Source organism: Lactuca saligna, chromosome 4 (genome assembly GCF_052625555.1).
Source record: "Lactuca saligna cultivar CGN05327 chromosome 4, ASM5262555v1, whole genome shotgun sequence".
NCBI classification, from domain to species: Eukaryota; Viridiplantae; Streptophyta; class Magnoliopsida; order Asterales; family Asteraceae; genus Lactuca; species Lactuca saligna.
In genome coordinates this window covers 239,968,279-239,977,645 of record NC_136420.1, presented here as the reverse complement: position 1 = coordinate 239,977,645, position 9,367 = coordinate 239,968,279, and positions in this window count along the sequence as shown.

Genomic DNA, 9,367 nt, shown 5'->3' with positions numbered 1-9,367 from the left:
GCCAAGGAGATTGGCTTCACTACTTTGGGCTTTGGAGTGTGCTTGATTTCGTGGATTTGGGCTTGAAATAGGGTGGGCTGATTTGTTTTTGCTACATGGAAGTTGTGACCAGGTTTTTTTGGACTTGCTGGTGATCATGGAAGAAATTTGAACCATTTCCTTGTCTTGTGTGTAGCATGGACGAAAATTGAAGAGTTTTTGGGAATTTCTAGTAGTTATTGGCTAGTAGTTAATGAACTAGTTAAATAAAAGCTCGCCTTTTCACTTTTCTAACTTATGGCTCCTATCAACTATATATAGGGCCGATTTCTATGAATAAATCATCACTTGAACTTGTTTCAATTTGCTCTATTTCTCACATAAGATAGGTCTTTTATCATGTGTTGTGTTGTGTGTCAATAGGTCTTAGCATTCAACCTAGTTCTTGCTTCAATAGGTCTTGAGGTAAGAACTAACCCTATCCTCTTCTCTAACCCTCATAATCTCATGTTCTACCTCTCTCTCTCTCTCTCTCTCTCTCTCTCTCTCTCTTTCTCTCTCTTCCATTCGAAAATAGCCCCCATACACGCATCATACATTATGATGATTGGAAGAAAAACTACAACAAACTTTGAACCAACACCTAAAGCATTCTAACTTCAGAAAATTAACAAGTAGTGTTATCAAAATATAGTGTTATAAAAAATGAATGTACATTGCTATTTGTTAATCGCGTTGTTATAATTGAAAGAGATTTTCAAAATATATTATTCTAACAATTATGATTCGTTATTTACATTATGATGGTTGGAAGGAAAACTACAACAATCTTTGAACCAACACCTGAAGCATTCAAACTTCAAAAATTAGCAAGCAATGTTATCAATAATAATCAAAGAGTGATATTTTGATGACCAAGTTTAGCTGATTTTTCTGGTTTTGGTTGCTAGAAAAGTTGTGTTTGTAATTTTGGTCCTTATTTCAAACATAAAAATAGCAAAAAACTTTAAAAGTAAGCTTGTAAAAAACAAAAAAAAATTAAACTTCTGTCACACCCCCAAACCAAGGATGGCGGAAACGTCCGGGGTGGAGGACTTCATGTGTAGTATCACAACAACGAGTATAATAATGCTCAAAGCAATTAAAACCATCATAAATATAATTGAAAAAGTTACATCGTAGTATGTGTCATATATTTCATAATCAATTACATTATGACAACAAAATGAAATGGTTGACGTCTGAGCGTCCCATCCTCAAAAGCTGTTGTTTATCTGGTTCACTGATTTCCTGAGAATACAAGTAGTTTCGAAAAAGTGTCAACAATTAAGTTAATGAGTTCATAACATTTTGTATGTGGTGTTTGAAATTCTTTCCTCATAAAAGTAATGTTTGTTCCAGAAAATCCATTATTTCCCTTTAAAATATATTGTAGTCTTAAATGTCAAGACCAAAATGTACAAGTAATTTTTTCATACTTCAAGAAATTTATGCACGTTTAAATTGACATAAACTCGTTTAATTTGAAAGTAAAAATCGTAAATATTATGTTTTGGTAATACCCCATGTGAGTTATTATAACCATGTTACGACCCTATCGGCCTTGTATACGATGTTCTTCAGGCGTCGCAAAGTTAAATGGCATTTGTCACCTCAGACCTGTCGGTCTAGCTGTTGCATGCAACTCAGGTGTGGGTTTGTCAGACCCAATATAGATCTATACACAACTATCACGCACTCCCTACAAGAGAATGTGGTTACAATTTACGTGACTTTTGACTTTGTTACTTTGGAAGTAACGTGAAGCAAATGTCACACAAATTTATTCATTAACAGATTTACATAAAGTGAACTGAAAACCTATTTTTTGTAAAAACCCGATACTTTGTATTGATACCCCATTGATACAAGTTGAAAATCTTTTATAAAGTGTTCGAAGTGTAAATGAAACATAAACTATACTTATTATAGTTTAACATAATTGTTTATAACATATGAAATGCAAACTATACTTACTATAGTTTCTCAGGATTGTTTGTAATGTATATGAAGCATAAACTATATCTATGGTAGTTTATCATAATTTTTTGTAATGTATATGAAACATAAACTATACCTATTATAGTTTACCCAAAATGTTTGTAATGTATATGAAACCTTTTCTATGTAAGTCGAATGTATAGCAAAAACATATCTATGTATATCATGCCTTATCTCGTATTATTTGTAATAATAAAGGCACTTAAAATTTAGTGAACATTTTTCTATTATATATTTATATCCCAACAGAAAAAACGTGAAAAAAATATGAATTCATCAAAGATTTACACTTTGTTCAACATGTTACAAAGTGTTATGAAAGTTGTAAACTGTTAATTCGTTTTTATCATTTCTGCACTGTTTTAGAAAAATCACTGAAAAATCATACGAAGTCAAAAATTGAATCCGTAAAATCTGAGAGTGTATAAAATTTGTATAGTTTGTTCATAAATTTTATTATGATTTTTAGATGTCTCTAACTTGTGAGAAAATTCCCATATCCACGAACTGTCTGAATTCGTAGCTACAATGATAGACAGTTTTGTAAAAATCACCATAAATTGAAGAAACATCATATGGACATATGCAAGTAGTTATTTTAAAGGTATAAACCTGAAATATTTTAACCTAGTACAGTTTTGAAAATTAAAAATTTTAAGATGTTCAAAACAGTTCGTGAATGAACATTAACTTTTCTGTTGAAAGCTGATGTTTGAGTTTAATTATATTGTTGGTGTTTTAACTTGAATTCTCCCCTTAAAACTTGAAGAAAACATGAAAATGTAGGGTTATGAACTCACCTTGAGTGATTTTGTTAGGATGATGATGAATAGAAGAAGTTTCCAAGTCAAGAACACTTGGGAGATGCTTGAAGATTCGAAGATCTAACAACAATTATGATGATATTTGTGTAAGGAACCCATGATTTGAGTGAAGGGGTGTAAGATAATAAAGTGAGGGGTGAAATTTACTTAGAAAAGGAGGATGAAGAGTTCAATATCTCTGTAGAATCTCGAAATCTTGGAGAGAAGTGGAGAGAGAAATTTTTTTAGCTTAATGTGAAAGGAAGGACTTCTTAGAGGTGAGACAAGAAATTCCCAGCCCTTGTGCAAGATAAATTGTTGGGAAAGGGTGTGAGGGGACAAGGAATAGACTAGGTATGATGATATTAGTGACTTAAAGCATGAATAGTGATATGGAGTGGGCATGAGAGGTTGCTTGTGTCATAACTTAAAGGTAAAGTCAACACTCCACCTCAATAACTTACCTACTCTATTTTATTCTTAGGCAATAATTTCCCTTAAAATGTGTTTAAATTATGAATATTTAGGGTATTGTATGTCAAAATATGAGTTTGGGTGAAAATCCTACGTTAAAATCACGAAAAAGGGCTTAAGACGCGAAAATGGTCGAAAACCGAGAAAAGCAAGCGAAGCTGCGAAATTCTGAGCTTAGGACCGAAGGGTGCTTCGGTTGTATGATGAGAACCAAGAGAAGAGTTCGGTCGAGTAATCTTGCAGGCAAGAAGGAAAGGAGTGAAGGCGAGAGTGGGAAAATAAGCGAAGGCGAAGGTAGGACTAGAAGCGAAGGCAAGGCTCGGTTCGGTCTGCGAGGTTCGGTCCCATCTGAAGTTTCGACCTATGCAGTTTCGGTCCTCTGGTCTTCGGCTTCGGTCCTATTACTTTCGGTTCCTCATAGTTTCAGTTCTAATAAGGACTTCGGTCCTATAAGTCTATTTTCGGTCCAAGAGGCTTCTAAGGGTTTCGCTTCTTAGGGTTTCGCCTCTAAGAGGGTTTCACTTCTATTGAGCTGTTTCACTGATAATCTTCCCGTTTCGTGTGGTTTTTGGCTCTGTTATTGGTCGGGATGTCCCCAAATGATTTTAAAAAGTTGAGGGAGGTTATGAGAGAGATTTGGGAGAGAGAGAGAGAGAGAGAGAGATTTGCTAAAGAGAGATTGAGAGAGACTTCGTTTGTGACCTTTTTGTGGATGTTTAGCTTCGGAATGCAAGGTTTGTACACCCCGTTAAGCCTCTTTATGATTGTTATATTCCCCCGAGGGTTATGGAATAATGTTTTATCGAGTAGTTTCATCACTTACCCTGATTAAGGTTTAGAATTTCTAAACATACGAACTTCCCAAGTGATAACTCCTTATTAAAATAGTGAATTGTACAATAGTAACATAATGTAAACCCTAATATACAAGGGTTAAATGAGTTGAGCGGTTTCACTTGTTGATTTTATTTGACTTTGACTTGACCGGAAATTGACGATTGTCACAACTTCATTGCTATTTTAAAATACAAATACAGATTTTTTGAGAAATTAAAAATTGTTTCAATAAATTTATGATCAATAAAACTTTATAATAGCAATCAACTTAATTTAAAATGTGAACATTCCAAAAACCAGTTTCTAGGTTTGATGTCACAAATAAAATATACCAACTTGTAACATCATATGGTAAGCTAGTCATTACACCTCTTTTAACACTACCAAATTATAAGAGTTTTTAATACAATATTAAAAGTGTTTGGTAATAATTTAGTGACATGATGAAAATATTAAGAATGAAGAAGTGTAATTTTACCTTATTGGAACATGGGACCATGCCATTATTATAATCCTTGGGTGAATAACATTGGCTCCATGAAAAATCCTAACAACCTTTTCATATCGAGGCTATAAAACTAAAGGTAAAAGATCAAGTAATGCACTAGAAATGTTAATGTTGTGAAGAAACTATATAAATCATATACCTTATAATTTCTGCAAGCTCAACCCTTGCAAAGAGTAACGTGATTTTGTCCTACCAAGTGTTATAAGTTTCACACTATGGAACAACGCCATCTTGTAGCTTCCACAACCCTGAAAGGCTTATGCCTTAGAAGATTTTGTACACCAACTTAAGAACTAATGAAGTATAAATAACGATTTTTTTGATTAATTATATACCTAAGATTAATGATTTACTTAAAACATACATTACTAAAATAGCCAAGAACCCTAGAAATACCTTCAATGGGATCATCAATCCCTGGAATGAAATCCATCCTAGAGCCAATACAGTTGAAAGGTGCAAAAAATGATGAATTCAACATCATTTTCAGTACCCTCAATAGCAATGAGAAAATCAAAGTGATAAGATGGATTCACCCAGACATCTCACTTAGATTCAATAGCCTCACAATCTTGAGTTTGACCATTGTCGGAATTATTTACCACTAGATCAGAAATCAGACATAATTATACCCATATCTGCAAAAAAAAAAAAAAGTTAAGTTATTTTCAGATTCTCAAAGTGACCAACATTTTATAATCATCAACATAAAATCACAAAGTTGATTCTCAAAATCTATGAAGACCTTTTCCTTACTTAATGGTGTTATCAGTGTCATTCACTAGATTAAAAAAATTCATACACACATGTTTATTGAAGAAATGATAAAATTCCAGTAAACCTTGACTAGAATAGTCCAAGTGTTGAAAATGCTGAAATAGAGTTTCAGAACCGTCTAGTGGCAAGTAGTAAGGAAAATAAAGAGTTATGAATCAATCAAATTAATAGAAAAATGTTTTTTAGAATTAAGATCAATGATTCAAATGTGTCTCATATTCATGAAGATTCAATTACAAGTGTTTAAATGTAAAACACACTAAAAACTCTCAAATGGCTCTCTGAAGACTAGTCTAAGTAGTAATTGTGCAGAATGAGTAGGAATGATAAAAAAAATAGCAACTTTATGATGGATCCCAAAGGGCCTATTTATAGGCTTTGGAAAAGCCCATGACATGGCTTGATCAATCAGGTCTTCACACATCACCATGACTTAGTCTTCAATTGACACCTTTGCCTACTTAACGGAGAATGGATGGAATATTCCAATTCCATTAGTATTCCGTTAGGGTTCCATCCAAGTTATGAGTCTTCATAATTCTTGAACCTTCTTGATCAATATTGAAAAAGTAATGAGCAACATGAGCATCATGTTGCTCAATTGTCTTCTTAGATGTCATCAACTTCCAGAAGTGTCGTCGATCAAGTTAAGTTGTTTCTTGAACTTTGAAATGTGTCTTGGACTTGAAGATGTACAACTCCTTGTTCAAGATGGACCATGGATGAAATTCATGTGCCTTCGAGCATTTGGACGTGCCTTCATTATACATGATGTGCCATGTGCAGTCTTGTTTAGCCATCAATGTGATCATGTTGATCCATTGACTTGAGTTGAGTCACCAAGTATTCATGTTAAGCCATCAACTCTTTTTGAGCCAAAGAGTTTTGGCTGAGCCAACAATGTTTCTGATGATCCATCAATATTCTAGATGATCCATCAACATCTTAATGCTCCACATATGATCTAGATGTGCCATCTAAGATCATGATGATCCAACTAGCTTTCAGCAAGTGCTCCATGTCAACAACAAGTGCTCCAAGTAAGCTTCAAGTGCTCTAACATCTGATTCTTCAAACACTTGTTGAATATTCAATATCTTTCCAACCTGAAACATTTTGATAATGCTTATTAGAAAATGTAAATCAATACTTTACTTATTTCAAGTGACAATCGCATAAAAATATTTCCAATAGTTTCCCTTTATGTGACGGTTACTGAAATAAGGAGTTGTAAAGAGTGTGTAAAAAGGAAAAATATTGATTTAACATTTTCCCCCTCTACTTCAATGAAATTTTCTATTGAAGCAGATACACAAAAAAAAACTTTAAAATTATTCGAGAGAATGTGTTCCTCGAACTTGAAAATTTTGGTTAAAGAAAATTTTAACTGTCAACATGACAACTGAGAAAAAATGGAATTGAAAAAAAAAATGGAATTGATAAAAATATGTTCGAATTTGCACGGTCTATAAAAAAATTTGTTTTGTCAAGATAGGAAAGTAAAGTGACAGATAATAATAACTTGGAAACTCGTGTTGTGTTTTATTTAGACAAGAAGTTTGAAGAAAAAATCAAGTGGAATAATAATGAAAGACTTGATTGTCTTTCTACAAACTGAAAAATAGATAAAAACTTTGACATTTTGCGAAATCATACCGAAAGTGTTATGATAAAGCAAAATAATTAAGTCTTTACCTTAAAAGACTTGTAACAAACATAAAAAAAAATAGAAAAAAAAAGAAAAAGAAATAACATTTTTTTTTATCATAAATGATATATTCAAAATAGGTTTGTTGATACCTTATCCGAGAGATAGCTATACAATAATAATAATAATAATAATAATAATAATAATAAATAAATAAATAAAATAAAACAAAACTTTAAAATTTAAATGAAGATAAGCTTAAAATATATATATATATATATATATATATATATATATATATATATATATATATATATATATATAAATTCAAATGAATACATATATAAAACTAGTTTTAAAAAAAATCCAACAAACAAATAAAAGGAAATGAAGTATGAAAAAAAACTATGGACGTGATATCTGTGAAACAAAAGGAAATTGCATGAATGCGTGGTTTATTTGTGATAGTAAGACTGTCACAAAAAATCAGACAGATGTTCATGCAAGTGTCACAAAAAAAATTCCAAACGTCACAAAAAAAACTTTGTGAATTTTGTTTGTTCTTCACAGCAACTCATTGAATTTTTCTTCATAGCTTTGCTGTTATGCCTCCTGGTTGATGGGCGGTGTACTCCTTGTTGCTCAAATACGTTAATGGAAGAGTTCGACCCAAAGTGATGCTTACTGGTTCATTGGTGTACTGCCAAGTGATGATCGTCTGTGAAGTTGGGAGGGAATCGACGATATATGGTGGATGCGCCAAGGGTTAATCTTTGATGATCGGTGCCAAAAAAACTTCCACACCTTATATGGATGCGCCAAAGAGTCGGATGTTAACAGAGGATATTGACACACTAAGGGAGGTGAACAAAAAGATTTTATACTAACTCTCAGTCATATTCTTGGCATACCAGGTGAAGAGATGGCACATCAGGTGCTTAAATGGCACACCTGATTTTATCTATCATGTAAGTTGAAGCAAGCATGCATATGGACTATAGAACAACACACAAAAAAAACTTGAGAAGTAGGGTTAAAAAACGTGATGCTCATGAACAAAGAAAAGACTACTTACTTGCGTGAATTTGCCAAGTAGGAAGTCACATGTACTGTTTGGAGATCACATACACAAAATTACAAGAGATGAACAAGGTAAAATTCTGATCATGTACATTGATCAACGTTAACAACAAAAAAACTCGACAACTAGTGTGATAAAAGAAGAAAAAAATGTTCACTAGGGATTTGTGTGTGTACGGTGAATGCTCCAATTGTGGTTTGACGTGAGGGGTTTGAAGATAGACGCACCGAATGGCACAAGTAAGAAAAAAAATATGGATCATATTCACAACTTGGAGGTTGAACTTGCGCCAAAAAGAAAATCCACCAAACTATTAATTTAATTAATTCACAACTTTTTATTTTCCGCACTACTTGCCACTTGACGATTCTGAAACTATTTTTCGGTATTATCAACACTTGGATTATTCTAACCTAGGTTAACTGAATTCTTCTCATTCCTTCAGTTTTACAAGGAAACTTACAACAATTCCTAAGAATCAACCTTGAGGAAATGGTTTTCTTGGAATGTTTGAAGATGTTTCTAGGAAAGTTTATGAAGTTTTGAAGATGTACTAAGCTGAACTCGTTTCATTGAGAGAAAATGTAAGATGTTCTAAGATGGAAGTGAATATTGTGAGGAGTTTTTGGCCTAATAAATATAAAAGGGGGTGAGGGTGATGTGATGTTTGCATTGGTTCATGTATTTTATCACATTGGGAAAATCACCATTGAATCAGATTTGTGATTTCGGCCTAAGCACCACCGGAATCACCTTTAGACCACTGAAATCACATGTGCTTTCAGCCAAGGCATGAATTTGGTCTTGATTGATTTCGGCCTAGATGTGATTTTGGTCTAGGTATGTGATTTCGGTCCATTACAACCGAAATCTCAATGTTTTTGGGTCCCTAAACTGAAAACCCTAAAAGCAAGGCATAATTCATACTTTATGTCCTAACTATTTGACTTTTGTTGACTTGTTTGACTCTTGTTGACCTAGAATATCCGGTTGTCATATTATCCCCCCGTTAGAGGGAAATTCGAACCAAAATTAGTTCTAGTGTGGGTACTCATGAACTATGGAAAAGATGTGGGTACTTTTGTTTCATCTGGTATTCTCGTTCCCTGGTGAATTCAGGCCCTCACTTGGCGTTCCAACTGACCTTCACTATTGGTATACGACTTTGTTTAGTTCTATTGATCTCCCTGTCCATGATTTCCACAGGTTCCTCTACGATG